At 34.5% G+C, this 16592-nt stretch overlaps 1 long non-coding RNA gene across 1 annotated transcript; it reads right to left on the reverse strand.

The window, feature by feature from the left end:
- Nucleotides 1-10150: 10150 nt before the first annotated feature.
- On the reverse strand, nucleotides 10151-11867 carry LOC140184302 (uncharacterized). The gene is made up of 3 exons (XR_011880729.1): nucleotides 11771-11867; nucleotides 11571-11659; nucleotides 10151-10429 (listed from the first exon to the last, which is right to left on the reverse strand). It is a non-coding gene; the product is annotated as an uncharacterized lncRNA (long non-coding RNA).
- Between the last annotated feature and the right edge of the window lie 4725 nt (nucleotides 11868-16592).

Raw genomic sequence — 16592 nt, forward strand, 5'->3', positions numbered from 1 at the left:
GTACTTTCCAGAGCCACAAATGGTCCATATTTTGATGACTTTGATCACTACTCAAGCTGTGTCTGGGGAGATCAAAACCAAAGAAATTTCACTTATTCACACCCCATTCATCCAGAGCCATCATCCTTTAATTATTTGACCTCACCTCATAGCTTTCCACATCAAAACCCTTCATCACTTGGACATGCCTCAACACAAAATTCCTTCCCACATTCATATAATTCATCTCACCACTCACACAATGCATTCCATTATACACAAAATTCTTCTCACAGTCCACAAAACCCATATCATTACCCACAAAAGTCACACCACTCTCAGAACATACAACCACAAAACAACCAATTTCGTTCACAAAGTAGTCATTCTCAACCTCCAAATTTCACCCCAGCTGCACACCCTCCCCTCGAGGATAAGCTATCAAGGATAGAGAACCTACTAGCAATGCTCTTGGAAGAATCTAAGGATACGAGGACTTTCCAAGAGGAAGTAAAATCCATTATGCAGGACCAGAGGCTTGCCATTAAAAAGCTTGAGGCACAAGTTGGATATCTATCAAAGCAATTTCATACCTATAATTCCCTTAGTGACACCATGGCAAACACAAGGGAGGAATCAGAAGAAAAAGAAAAAGAGGCACCCATACCAAGTGAGATTTCTATGAAGAAAGAGGAGGTTGTGAGAATATATAAACATAAGGTTCATTACCCACAGAGGTTACTAGTGGTGGCAAAGGAACATGCAAACTCATTCCCAAAAGACTTAATGCAACATCATGTAGAAGAAAGGGAGGAAGTCAATCAAGGGAGCCCACACTCCAATAAAACAGAGAGTTGCATAGAGGGTGAGTTCATTGAACCACCAATTCAAGAAGCACTTGATGAAGAGGATGCTCCAACCATCATACAACACCCAAGTCCTGAAATCAAGGTGGTGATGGCAATCAACATGAGCACTAAAAAGAGGATGGTGAGCAAGAAAAGAAGGACAATATCCATGAAGAAGAAAAGGTCAACCAAAAGCCATCCCACTCCCACCCCAACAAGCAAGTTTACTCAAGCTAACAACAAAAGAAAGCTTGCTGGGGAGAGGCACTCTAAACAAGGGGCATTAACCGGCCCCTCTTTCCTCTTGAGGTCATTTCTCTTAACAAACTGGAAGAAGAGGAAGAAAGTCATGAACAACATGTCAAGCTAATGACATTAAAAGAGCACTTGTTGGGAGGCAACCCAACCGTAGGTAACATTTTCTTTCCTTGCTTAGTTTACTTTCAATAATTTGGCATATGATTGCATTCTAAGTTTGGTGTTGCCATGCAACAATTTCATTTTCAATCTTCACTGGGTACTTGCAACATTCTAAATTGAGAGTGTCACACTAAGTTTGGTGTTGCCACTTATTTTTCATGCAAGGTACCAAGCATACCACCTATTAATGCAATCAAAATGTCTCTGTTTGTATCTCTTGTGCCTTTATTGTATTCTTAATCTGACTTGCTGAAACACATGCATACTCACACTTCATTCTAAGACATTCATGATCCATTATAGACCCCATCACCACTGTTTTAATTGTTGCTTGAGTATAAGCAAGCATTCTAAGTTTGGTGTGGGAAGGGAAAGAATAGGAGGAAAAGGGCAACAACAATGAAGATAAACTACAAGGTGGTAAAGTTCCTTTCTCCTCTTACTTATTTCCAGCACTTTAAATTACATGATTGTCTTATATTTTCTTTGTATGCATGTGTGATTACTCCTTGTGAATAAGCATAATGTGATATTTGATTTGTAACATGTTGCTATGATATCATGATTATCATCTTGAGTTTTACTTGCACCCAATATCTTTAAGAATGCAACAAAGAAATCATTCTTTTGAAAGGAAAATATTGAAGAATTTTATAAATCATGGGGCAAGCAAAAGATTAAGAGGACTGGAGGTTCTAATTTTATGATTGTGTATTGAGGTTGTATGTTTGTGAAAACTTGCATGGGAGCTCATAGACAAGAAATAAAGTTTAGAGAAGTATTATGGAATTTCTCAAACATCTATTGATCCAAGAAGCAGTAACAAAAGAAAACAAAAGAAAAAGAAAAACAAAGAACAAGCCCAAGGCTCTGAGCATCAATTACTAGGAAGAAAAAGAAAGAAATAAGAACTCAAAGAGTTATTGTCCTAGTTAAATGCTTGTGGTAGATTTGTATCAAGGAGAGAGGCTTGAGCAAGTAAATCCTAAGGGGTGCTTCAACACCTAATACCTTAGACCAACTGGTTTGGGAGTATTGATTGAAAGCTTATCTTAAAAAGCCACTTTGATACATGACACCTAGAGTTGAGGCCAAATTCCACAAAGAAAGAAAAATGCTAGAAAATAAGTGCTGCTTCAAGGTGACAATCTATAAAGAGTTCTCCATAATATCATTTGAATGAAAGTCCTAAGATTTAAGACTTCCAAAATGTAAGAACTAATGAGCACTGGAATCCTTGCATCAGCATACAAATTAGAGTTCACCGTACTGCACTTATTCACTTCACCCACTAAGGCATCTTAAGCAATTCTTCAATACATTCCAATTAAGAGAATTCTTTGTGCATAGTTCTTTTCTTGCTTGGAGACAAGCAAGATTTAAGTTTGGTATTGTAATGCCAGGGCATCTTGGCTAGTTTTACTAGCTATTTTTTGTATGCTTTAGGTTGGTTTCATGCATTTTCTTAGGAAATAAGCAAGTATTTGGTTGAAAATGCAATCATACCATGATTCAAGCAAACATTGTGAATTTTGAATGATTTCATGAGAATTATGCATGAATTAAATGATAAATTGGATGATACATGATCCCATGATTAAGAGCAAGACTTTGATGCACTTTGTTTGATTGATTTCAGGTAACAAGAAGCAGAGAAGAGCCACGTTAGTGGCTACGTTAGTGCCACTAACGTGGCCATTAACGTGGAAGAAAAGAGAAGCCCCAACATTAGTGAGAAAGTTAGCGGCATTAACTTTGAAGAAGGAGAGCATGGAACGTTAGTGGTAAAAGTGAACGCCACTAACATTTGCGAAGAAAAGAAGGTCTACGTTAGCTTCCACGTTAGTTACATTAACGTGGGAACTAACGTGGAAGGAAAGGGAAACGCCAACGTTAGTGAAAAAGTGAGTGCCACTAACGTTTGCAAAGCAAAAAGACCCACGTTAATGGCCACGTTAACTACATTAACGTGGTAGTTAACGTGGAAGGAAAGGGAGATGCCAACGTTAGTGGAAAAGGTGATCTCCACTAACGTTTTCAAAGCAAAAAGACCCATGTTAACGGCCACGTTAACTACATTAACGTGGTAGTTAACGTGGGCAAAAGTCTCACCTGGCAGCCTGACCATGCCTTCTTCAAACAAGAATAACTTGAGCCACAAAGCTCCAAATGAGGTGATTTCAATGGCATTGGAAAGTAGGATTCTAGATCTTTTCAGGAATATATGGCACTACATGGTGGACACTAAATTTGAGGGAGAAAATCTGTCTCAAAAGTGCAAAGATGAACATAGTATCAACCTGTAGTAAGGCCAGCTGAGCTCTTCACTTTCCAAGAAGTATAACTCGAGCTGTAGAGCTCAAAATGATGCGCTTCCAATAGGGTTAGAAAGTAGACATCCAAGGCTTTCCAACAATATATAATAGTATGGGGTGGACATTAAGTTTGAGCTCCAGAACCTGGTAATATTAAACCCCTAATCGTTAGCGTTATTGTGACTCACGTTTTCTAGTAACGCTAGCGACTATGCCAGCGACCTTGTCCACTTCAAAGGAGCATAACTTGAGTTACAGAGGTCTAATTGAGGTGATTCTAGTTGCGTTAGAAAGCTGACATTCAGAGCTTTCCAAAGATATATAATAGTCTATAGTGGGAATGAAATTGGAGCACAAATAAGAGGCATCTTTTAAGCCCCAGAAACACCAATTGGTAACAAGTGCAACATAACTTTGGCACTAACGCTGCACCACCTGGACCTCAACTTGATTCACTTCTCTCTCAAGTCCACTTCAAAGCTCAAGGAAGCAAGCTCACAAGTGTCAACCAATCAAGGCCACAAGAAGCATCTAGAATAGGAATTTTCATTTAATTGTAATTTGCTTTTAATTTCATTTTGTAATTTAGGAGAGCCTATATAAAGGCCTTAGTTTGTACATTCAAGGGGGCTGGAATTTAGGAGATTGGGGGATGGAAGAGGGGTATTCGGACTCCCTCCCCTCACACATTTTTCCTTCTCTTTCTTTTCTTTGTACTTTTCATTTATGAATTTGGAAGTTTCAATGTTAGTTTTAATCTTCATCTTTACTTTTCTGCACTTTCTTTCTTTTCTATCTTGGGTAGAGCAATGATCAACTAACTCTTTTCATTGGGTTAGATAGCTCTATTGTGATTCAATGGATCAATTGTAGTTCTTATTCTTCTTCTTCTTTCTTTTCTCTTGATTTTACTAGAGAGCTTTCGATCTTCATCCAATTGGGTAATTGTCTCGGAAGAGAAATTGCTCATACTTGGATTTTCTTTGAACCTTGGAAGAGGAATAAGGAAATCTTGCTAAAAATGCTCTCTCACATTGGATTAGGTTGGGGGTCGGATGGATATTGTGACATGTAATCCTACCAATACTTTGATCTATGAATGTGTGTGGTATAATCAGTGATCAAACTTCATCTCTTTCCATGAGCAATTAAATCAAGAAATTAGGAAATTGTTCAAGCTTAGATAGATTGGATTGCCAAGGAATTGGGATCCAATCACTTAATATTGCCAAGGAGATCAATGAATGCATTGATTGAGGAAGAGATGAGAATGAAGTTGATTCGGAGGATTGCAATATCTCTTGATCCCAATGTTCATTTTATTTTTAGTTCTTACATTTACTTTTCTTGTCATTTTACTTTTCTGCACTTTATTGCTTTCTTTATTTTTATGCCATTTACACTTCCTGCTACTCATCACTCCAATATGATTCGTCTAACTAGGGCAATCAATTAAACATGGTTTGCTTAATCCGTTAATCTCTGTGGGATTCGACCTCACTCTTTTGTGAGTTATTACTTGACGATAATTCGGTATACTTGGCGAATGAGATTTGTTGAGAGACAAATTCCCATGCATCAAAATACATATGGTATAATCAGTGACCACACTTCATCTCTTCCCATGAGTAATTAAATCAAGGAATTGGGCAATTGTTCAAGTTTAGAGAGATTGGATTGCCAAGGAATTGGAACCCAATAACTTAAGATTGCCAAGGAGATCAATAGATGCTTTGATTGAGGAAGAGATGAAAATGAATTTGATCCGGAGAATACAACATCTCCTGAGTCTAATGAATTCCCCATTTCTGAGCTTACCCATTCTCTTTACTTTCTGCAATTTATTTACATGCTCATTTTCCCAATTTCCCATCTAAGATTCTGCACTTTATTTTCTGCTATTTACTTTCTCCCCATTTAATTTTCTGTAACTCTCAAACTACATTCTGTTTAGCTCAACTAGCATACTTTTCCAACTAAAATTGCTTGATCAATCAATTCCTGTGGGATTCGACCTCACTCTATTGTGAGTTTTTACTTGACGATAATTCGGTATACTTGCCGAAAGGAAATTTGTTGAGAGAAAAGTTTTCATGCATCATGCAATATTTCAAATCATCCTGGTGGAATGACAAAACCACTGTTCAGAGCCACTTTTATATTTCTAATATCCACATTGACTCGGATTTAAAAGAGGTGTCAGTTTTAAGAATAGGTTTATTTGTTTAAACCCTAACTAGTTTGTATCCCGTAAATTTAATATCGGTCAAAAGTTTTAAATGTTCAATATTACATTAAATTGTGTAGGCTCCTGAGTGGTGAACCACTAAGCTCAGTTAGGATTAGTCAAGTTTCATCTCAGGGAGCTTGGTCTGCGGCTGATGAACTGAAGCAAGGGTCCATAGGAGTGAAGACCATCGAGGAGGCCCTAAATGTGAGACATAAACTAATGGAAGCATTCACTAACTAATTTTTTATAGAAATATGTGTCATTGTTAATAGTATATATTATACGACTATATACTATACAATTATATTTTGGTTTACATGAAATACGTGTAATAAATAAAGCATCAACCATTTATTAAAAGTAGTTAGATCAAGCTTTGAGCAATTTATGCTTTTCTACGACTACGAGGTCAAATATAAATATGCAACGATTATTCTTAGAATACTACACTTCTAAATGTGATTATGTCTGAGTAAGTTATAACTACTATTTCACTTTGTTATACATAGTTACTAGTTTACTACTACTCATGTAAAGTTTGCGCATCCAAAAATTCTAAAAACTACACACTTGGACTCTAAGAACTATACATCTAAAATATATGTTGACTAATTATTAGCTAGTTTTAATTTTTCTCCAATTTTATCCTATTTCAAAAATACCTAAATATTACAATAACTATTATCAGCTATAATTGAATTAACATATACCATAATTTTATTATGTGAAATGTGACCTATTTTTTTGATAAATTTATTAAAAAAGAATCATATTTGTATAAATTATTTAAATTCCTCGTCATTGTTGCATTCTATTTTATCTAGTAAATGGCTCACAATTCTCCAACTAAGCACATAAATATAGAAGGTTCTTCACATTAATGAATGGCTAAAACCAAAAGTTATAAAGTTCTTATTCAAGAATCTAAAATCCATCAATAAGAGCTATGTTACCTTAATTTGTTTGTTAAGACTATCCAAAAAATATATTTTTATTTATAAACCACACATAATAAATCAAGATGCATATTAATTCATGTACCAAAAATTAGCAAAATACACTTTCAGTGTAAAATATATAATTAACAAAAGATAAGCTGATGTAAGACATTAAAATTAAAATGAAGTAATATGAATTAATAGGACTGTGGTTGGTACACTAAAGAATAAATGATATGATCTATTAGTATTAAAGAAAAGAATGAAAAAATGACAAACTGTGAGACGAACAACTTTTTACACTACTATACAGGTTGTATTATGACTTTTTCTTTCTTCCTTCTTCTAAAAGAAGTGGTGTTTCAATGGTATCATATGTTTTTTGGTCAGGTACTACTCCCTTTAAAATCACGTAGTCATGCAATGCAATCACCCCATTAGGACTACATTTCTTGATGAAGTGAGTAACAAGTGTAGTGTATGTAACAAAATCAGGACAAATACTCTGGGCAATCTTCATCTTCATCAATTCTTTTTCTTCTTCCTTGAACCACACTTGCAGAGAAGGTTTATCAATTTATTACATGTGACTCTATTTGCAAAAATTTCAAGCTCTTCATTTTCAGAGTCAAATTAAACACTATCAATCTATCCACCAGTGTAATATCCACTAATCAAGGTATTAAAGCTCGTTGTATCAAATAATCTTCTCTTTTGTAATTCATCAACTATGTATTTCTGCAGTATCTGTAGAGGCCATTTTTACATAAACTATTAATGACAGAATTGTATATTGTCAAGTTGGGCTTCTCATCCAATAAAAAATTTGGAGCACATCGTTTGTATTACCTAGTTTACAGTATCGAGCAATTATAGTTTCGTATGTATAAACATCAGAAACTAGGCCACGGGTAATCATGCTGCTCAATAATTGCTTAGCTACTGCCATGTTTTGTCTTTTGCTTATATAGTTAAGAAGTATGTTGCGAGAAAAAAAATCTTGTATTACGTTATATTCTAAAATCTGGCTATAAAACTTAAAAGCTTAAGTCAGATTTTCATTTCTGCAAAGGCCTTTGGTAAGGATTACATAGGAGTACTGATCAGGGCATATATGCTTATCAATCGTGTCAGATAGTAGCAAAGAAACTTACCTCAATAATTCCTTCACGATAAAGCCAATATAAAATCGAATTATAAACAACATTATTAGGGACCAATTGTAATGACCCAACTTTCAGTATTTCTAGATAAATACCAATCATTAGGCGTTAGCCATCGGTCAACCTAGGAGATCTAGACTTTGTATAGTATTATATAATATTGAGCATGTTCTTCTCACAATATGCGTTTGTGTCAATTAGTAATACAAATAGATAAGCAGTAATCATAAGTACAGGATGATAAGTATATGGAATAATAACACTTATCCACAACAAAAGATAGTTCGAGATAGATTCATTCAGTATATCATATATACATATGTATGAAATGATATAGACAACTGAGAACTTATAGATTCCAAGGTCCTGGTCTATTTAGGAACCCCATAGACTGGAACTTGGTACTACCAGTAAATAGTTAAAACGTATCCCTCAAAAATACTAATAAATAGAGAAAAATATGTTCTAGTCTCTATGGTGACGTATAATTGCGAAAATCTTTTGTCGCATACTCCATGTACTTTGTAAACAGGGTGGTTGGAGATGTTTGATTCTGTATTCATCTAGCGTCACGTTGTCTCCATCTGTAGAGAGAGAGCAGGAATTGGGTGAGAACTTAAGGTTCTCAATAGGGTACTATCCTAGGAAAGAGAACAGCTGGGTGTTGATCTTAGGGTACTGCTCTAGCGATTCAGATCATCGTATATTTTGTTGTATTAACTCTAAAAGTAAGGATAGCATTCTGTATCTATCCTAGTCTCGATCCCTTATTAACTAAGTCATACTTTATCACAGTAATCATGTAGCAAATTAATAAACCAGCACAACAAGTCACAGAATAAGAGAACAGAAAATACAAACACAGAAAAAATGCATAGAGTACAACACGCAGATAATACACAACCAAGTATGATGCATGCATGTTCCTAATGCAGGCCATGAACTCATGCATCGGTTCACTACTCGCAACCCGACATTACCCAACCCTAAGTATGGATATGGTTACTCTACTGGATACCATCGTGCACAGATACCTCTGAGTTTAAATAAACCATGTACAATCGCGACACTAACAAAAATGGCCCAAGAAAAATGTGCTCCCAGCGAGTAATGGTCCATATGGTGGGCGTCCCTACAACATATGATTCTGGTTCCGTCAGAAATAACATTCCTCCTCCCTAGATAGTCTCTTTGCATGGTTCTGGTTTTGTCAGAGCAGACACTCCTCTTCCCCCAGATAAAATCTTTAGGATTTTTAGTTTTTTCTCTGAGGTACATTATATTAAATGTTCTTTAATGGACTTTTCTACCCTTAGTTTGTAATAACTTCGGGTCTGGTTTTCTACTCTTAGTCTTTTAAACCTGTAATCACAATTACTATTTTGACCTTATTATTTTATGAAATTCTATTTTTTCCCTTTTTACAATAAACTTTTTTTAATCTTTTTCTTTTAGTTTTTAGTGATACTTTTATCCCTAATGTTAACACTTTACCATTTTGTACTCATATTTTTTTTAAAAAAGACTTTTTTATCTCTCATTAAGTTAACTAACCATTTTTACCTTTTACTTTATGTCAAAATTATCATTATACCCTTAAGTACTCTAGATTTTACTTTTAGCCTATTTAGTATCAAAATTTTACCAATCTATCTCTAGAACTCTTCCTTGACAAATTACCCCTAACACTTTTAATTAATGTCAAGTTTACCCCTAATGACACAAAATAGTATTTTTACCCCTAGATTTATGCAAAAGACCATTTTACTCCTAAGTGTTTTATTGATTGACTATTTAAATTTTCGTACCAAGTCCTTTGCCAAAACAATTTTGACAACTCAATTTCTTTATTATCCTAAAAATATTAAATGATCTTAGAATTGCGCAAATCGCACGACTGTCTTAGACTAAGGTTTTTAACAAGTCAAGGATAATAATTTTCTGACCACTATAGATTCAAAAGTTAAGGAAAAATCATGACTTTTTTGGCAGTAGGACAACCGCATACATCTTGTAACACCCTACCACACAGGGCCTTACGCTTAAGTCGTAAAGCAGAGGTGGCAATGTGTTACGACCTCTAAAAGAAAATGATATTTACATAGATACAGTTGGGTGAAATCATATCTAGGAGCCTTGATGAACAAGCTAAACAAATTAATAAACAGAAAATCGTGACACACTCGCAAGGATAATTCGTAAAACGGACAGGTAACATCAAAAGATAACTAAACACATATATATACATATCAGAGTTCCAAAACTCAGATAGCAAGCTCCAGACTCGACCTGCGACGCTAAGGCCGACCAGAGTATATAATTATGTTTATATACAACCCAAAATAAAACTCAAACCACAAAATAAACCCCTGTATCTCCAAGTCGACCTCTAGGAGGGACAAAACACAAAATATACATGCGGAGATTTTATAAACATATATACATAGCCTAATACAAAATATGACAGTCCAAAAGACAGTTCTTCGCTCGTAAAGAGGATACCCAAATGCTCAACGAGGTGTCTCTCGACCTGCATCTGAAAAACAACAACATAGTATGGGATGAGAACCGGAGGTTCTCAGTATGGTAAAGGTGCCCGCATAGTTAATATAAAAGGTCTCGGGAAAGCCAGAGGCATTCCTAAAACTTCGACACTCAGAATCATTCTTAAGGAAAATAAACTAAACCAAAAGTTAGGTAAGCTATCTAAGGTATTCTAATTCTGAATCTAACTTTAACCTAATAATTCACGTTCTGTCTCCTCTAATCCTCCGAATCATTGGTGGGACAATCCTCTCTCCTCACACCTTCGTCAAGAGGAATTTCCAAAAAAAACATACACATACAATTCAAGCAAAGAAAACACAGATAGAGAAGCATTTACAGCAAGTAGAACAAGTAGCAGATAAGTAGAATTTAACAGTTACACAAACTAAAGCATTGTACACCCAAACAAAGCAAACAAATGCATATGATGTATGCCTGTCCTATGGCTGATGAGTCTCATCTGTCGGTTATACAGCCAACCCGACAAGTCCTGGTAGTTAACCATTGGACAGTCCCTCTGTGCGCGCATCCCCAAGCTCAATAATATTCCATGGAGTCAAACTCCAAGCTCAAATATAATATTCCATGGAGTCACACTCCAAGCTCAATAGTATAGTATTCCATGGAGTTAAACTCCAAGCTCAATAATATTCAATATTCATATTTATATGCATGCCCATGGGGGAATCCGGGGAGTTAAAGTGCCCGGTCACATCTTGCGACAGAGGGTCAACAAATAGTTTCAAATACACAAGCCACATAATAATCTCTTTTCCTTTTAAAATATTACCTCAAATCAAACTCCAATTCTTAAAGAAATTTTCGCAATATCTCCTCTAAGACTCAAATTTCTGCCACCCTTCAAGGGTCCCAACTATCAACCAAACACCTCTCAGTCACTCAAATCATGTCCAGTAACAAATTATTTCATAATCAAACAAATACTAATATTAAATCTTTTTCCAAACCGACCAACTTCAACAACAAATTATTGACAACAGCTAAACCTCACATTTTATACCATATACACAATCCATCAATTATTCATTCATTTCACTCGTATCTTAAGGTCTTCTAGCCTATGTTTTCACGTGACATTAAACATTAACTACAAGAAACCAAAACCATACCTTCGTACGGAATCAAAATATTCAAAGCTTCGGAGAAGCTTTCTGACTGAGCTATCGAAGAAGAAAATGTCCAGAATCGTCTATGTCTCCTAAAATTTCCGTTGGCCAAACCCAAAGAAAAGATGAGCTATGTCACTGTCAACTTCCACTAATCAAAAATGGTGCCAACGTGTAGAAGAAGAGGTTACGAATACTCTTACCGGATTAGATTTTTGATTGGAGTTACGGATTGTAAGAAATCGAAACCGAACGTTTAACGGGGTTTACGTTCTTTCGCTCCTCTCCTCTTGGTTACTCTTCTCTCTCGCCTCTCATTCTTGTATATGCATACATATATATATGGCGGCGCAAGTATAATAATAATAATGAAGTAAATATTACTTAATTTCTTCGGTTGATACTATTATATATAGCTAATGATATAATAAGACTATAATAATACTCATACCTAGATATTATATATATGTGTATCCATATGCAATGGCTTTCCATTGAGTAAATGGCTGCCGCCTTACATATATATATGCGTCCATGCATAATAGTAATAATAATTAGAATAATATACATATATATACAATCGTAATGCATAATCAACACTGCCTTTTTTTTTGTGCTTTATGATTAATAATAATAATAATAACAATAATAATAATAATAATAATAATAATAATAATAATAATAATAATAAAAATTTGAATTTGATTAAATTTAAATTATTATAAAATTAATTCAATTACTGATAATAAAAATAATTTTTCTAAAATAAGAAACTCTAATTTTATAAAATAAATTATAAGTTATTTATATTTATATTTAAAATTGAGGTTGCTACACATCTTGTAAAAAAAATCGTTAAAAATCTAATTTAACACATCTAGTCCCAAAATTGGTGAGATTCATCTAGACACATCCTTCTTCCATACCAAACTAGTGTCAGATCCATTGTTGCACTAAGGTGGGAGTTATGCCCTTTGAAAGTTGAGTAATAATCTAACAAATTATGTTTTTTAATTCAGAAAACATGGTTGTTTTCAATTTGCATAACTCTTACCACAAGGCCTCAATTAACTTAAATTTTGGACTAGAGACTCTCAATCCACCCAGCAACAATTGTGCATTGGTTGCACCCCAAGAGCTGTTTAGTTTTAGGAGTTATGAGCATTGAAAGTCATTGTCACAAGTGTTGAAATCTGATTTTTCTTATTTTAGGTAGTGATCTTTAAAAATTTATATCTCCAAATACTTAGCTCCTAAAAATATAAAATTTCAGGTGATAATCTAGATTGAATAAAATTTCAAACAAAATTAGTGTTACTTCAAAATTTAACCCGTGGATGTTGTAGTTAAAAGGCACAAGTTGCTGTACTATTTTACACTTTTTGTAGCTGATTTTTCAAGGACATTTTTCTAGGTGTTTCTCCACTTATTAGTGACTTTTGGGCTTGAAACTTAAATCGAAATTGCTTTTACGTGATGCTCTGTCTCATACAATAATTATAGGCATCAAAACTTCATATTCCACATAAATAACAAGTCAAAAATAGAAGTGCTTCACAAAATTTTTAGAATTACAAATTAAGAATAAATTCACCACAAAATGGTTCATATTAACATCAAATCAAGCCCAAATATATTTTAACTAATTCTAGCTATTATCTCTTGTTTAATTCAGCCCTTAAACCACTCAAACACCCGAAATCAACCAAGCAAAAGGAGGAAGACAATTGATGAATTCTTAGAAATCTTGACCGAATTGGTGTGCTGAAAAAATGATGAATTTTAACCACTTTGAACTTAAATTTCCTTCACTCTTTAAGAGTGCTTCATATGTCCTTTAAGAGTGGTTATCTAGACATGGAAGAGAACAAAAATTCACCTTAAATTCAGCTTGAAAAATTGAAAAGAATAGGTAAATAACAAGGACTTACCTTACTGGAATTTTGTGTGAAAATACAAGAATTAGCATGAATGAACAAAGAATTGTGCTTGAATTCTTGAAGAACAAGTGAAGAATAATAGAAGAACTACTTGAATGCTCGATGAAAAAGTAAAGAAAAGGTGTATAAATGTTCTCTTTCTCTCTCTCAAAACTTAGTTATTTTCTCTCTCAAAGTAGGCAAACTTTTTTTAATTTTGTTTAATGTGACCTCTTAAATAAAAGGCTAAGGTAAAGCTTGAAATAAATGTGATAAAAGGTGCTAAGAATTTCATAGTCAAGGACTGAAGATTAATAAAAAAGGGGCGTGAAAACGAAAAAGCTTGGTCAGTCTCATAATGACGTGTTTATTTGCTTTCCACCATTTCATCACAGAGCCTCAACGCCTCCTCTAAACTTCCCCACCTAGTATACCCATATATCAAAGTAGCATATGTTTAAATACTCGGTTCTTTAGTTGCCTTAACCATTTTATGATGCATTTTATCTACAAGTAATAATTTTTCATTGTTGCAGAATCCGTTGATTATGCAGTTGTATGTAATAGAATTGGACCAAACAAAATTTTCTAACATCATGGTCATCCTTTTTAAAAGTTTCAAGGAAAGACCCAAGTTATTAATCTTGCACGCCGTGTCTATGATTACATTAAACGAGACTATATTGAAAAAAATTCCACCCTTTATCATCCTATATAACACTCAGATAGCTTCCACTAGTTGGCATTCCTTACACAGAGCATAGATAACCAAATTAAAAGTATTCATATGTAACCAAAAGAACCTATTCCTCTATACAAATTCAAAAAACTATCGATTTCATTCAATTAGAACAAGTGATTTAGGAAATTATTCGAAACATGAATAGTATTAAAACAACCCCAGCTTCTTAAATTATAGATGACATCATAAGCGCCTTCAGTAGTCCTAGTCTGAGTACAATCCCTCACCAATAAATAAAAAAATGCAATACTAGAGCAACATCTTCGATAACTCTCTATCAATATTTCCAACAATACTGATGGAGGAGTGCCCTTTTCAGTAATCAAATTTCTCAAAAGAAATAAAGTTTTATCAAATTTTCTTTACTTCTCTAACACATGAACCAAAGTACAACAACAAATCCAATAAGTGAGGGAACAACCCTCCAACCCTGTTATAAAAATCCAAAGCCAACTGTGGTGAGTTTTGAAACTTGCAAACGATATGACTCACCAAAGAGATGGTGAGCTTGGGGGAGAGTCACTTCAAGATACTCCATCTCTTATGCTTCAAATTAACACAAATAGCTCTAAAAACAATATCTATAGAACCTGAATTTAAGAAACGCTAACCAGCATGAAAAGCTCGAGCCAAAAAGTTTTGAATTTTGGATGAAAAGAAGGTAAAAAATTTACCACTTTATCGAATAGCCAGCCAAGTTCTATGTACACTGTATTTAAAAAAAATACACCCTTTACCCCTTTACAGCGATAATGCATAATGGATGAAACTAGGACCCATTTGGTAAGTGTCCATGTCTATCAAAGACATGGACACGGTTACACACGTCCAATATTTGTTTTGTGAGACATAAAAAAAGAGAGACACGGTTACATATAAAATACGTGTATTTTGTGTTTCTCTGAAATAATGAGACACAAATTTTTAACCGAAGACAAATCTTAAATTTTATTTTTGGATGAATGTACCCTTAATATTTTTTCAAAATTTCAAATTTATCCTCATCATTTAGCCTCTTCTTCTCTCACCTTCTTCTTCTTTTTTTCCATTTTCATCTTCCAATGTAGCCACTCCTCATCCTCCTCCTCTCGCGATTACGGGTCACTGCGATCTTCCATTGCAGCCATTCCTCCTCTCCTCCTCCTCTTCCTCCTCCTCCTCCTCTTCTTCTCTCACAGTTACAGGTTACCGCATCACCCCATCATCGCTATCGCAGATTGTCACTCCTCCTCCACAAAATCTCGTTGTGCCTTCTTCTCTCGTAAATACGAGTCACCGCGTTTTTCCTCCTCGCCGTTGCGGATTGTCACTGCCACAGTCTCACTGCGTCACCATTACGGGTGTCATTGAATCACCGCTATCATTTTTCATATCTATTTAAGCTCCCTCTATTTTCTTTTTTTTTTTGGGGGGGCTAGATATGCACTTTTTCGTCATCTCTCATCTTCATTTCTGTTTTTTTATTAGTTTTTATTTTTAAAACATAATTGTGGAAATATTTCATACTGTTTCAAGTTTTAATTTGAATTGTTGAACTAGTGATTAAATTTTATTGATGATATTGATTTGGATTGAGGCTAAAGGATTAGCATTGATGGTGGAAACAAGGAATAATGATGGTGATGGTGGTGGTTATTATTGGGATAAAATTGACATTTGAATGAGATAACAGTGTGGTGTGTATTATTACCAAGCATGATAAAAATATTTGTGTATACATGTGTCTATGTCTACTTGTATATTTGTATATGTCTTTGTGTCGGGAGAACACCAACCAAACACAGATGAAAAATTATCTTGAGAAGCTCCTTCTGCCGCAAAAAAAAAAAAAAAAAAAAAAAAGAGTTAGCTTTACTTTTCTTAAGAACTACCAAAGAAAGAGAGAAGAAGCAATTCTGTTGTAGTGAACCGTAACTTGAGAAACAATTTCAGAATATTGTTGACAATTGATTAGAGTCTAGAGTCTGCCTTTTTTATTTCAGATTTGTTAAATGCTGAAAGGATGGACGACACATATCTGTTTGATAAGTGTCACTTACACTAATTCAAAAGTTGTTGTGTGAACTTCATTCGAAATCTGTTTTTTAAGGCTAATAGTCATAACTTATTGTTGGTTCTTGCTCTGTAGACATGATTACTGAAATAGTTGAAAGGAGGACCCAAAGGATTTGGTTACCAGTAAAGGTAAAAAAATCAAACGTCTGGCTGTTGTGTTAGAAGATTTAGAGTATGTGCTATTTCAAAAAAAATTGGCTAATCTATATAAACATAGTTTTAGACTATACAATACTATAATGCATTTTTATGTTTTCGACATAAACGATAAGATTGGGTGTACTTTGTTTAGGGAGATGGTGTATCAAA

This window comes from Arachis hypogaea, chromosome 4 (assembly GCF_003086295.3).
Source record: "Arachis hypogaea cultivar Tifrunner chromosome 4, arahy.Tifrunner.gnm2.J5K5, whole genome shotgun sequence".
NCBI classification, from domain to species: Eukaryota; Viridiplantae; Streptophyta; class Magnoliopsida; order Fabales; family Fabaceae; genus Arachis; species Arachis hypogaea.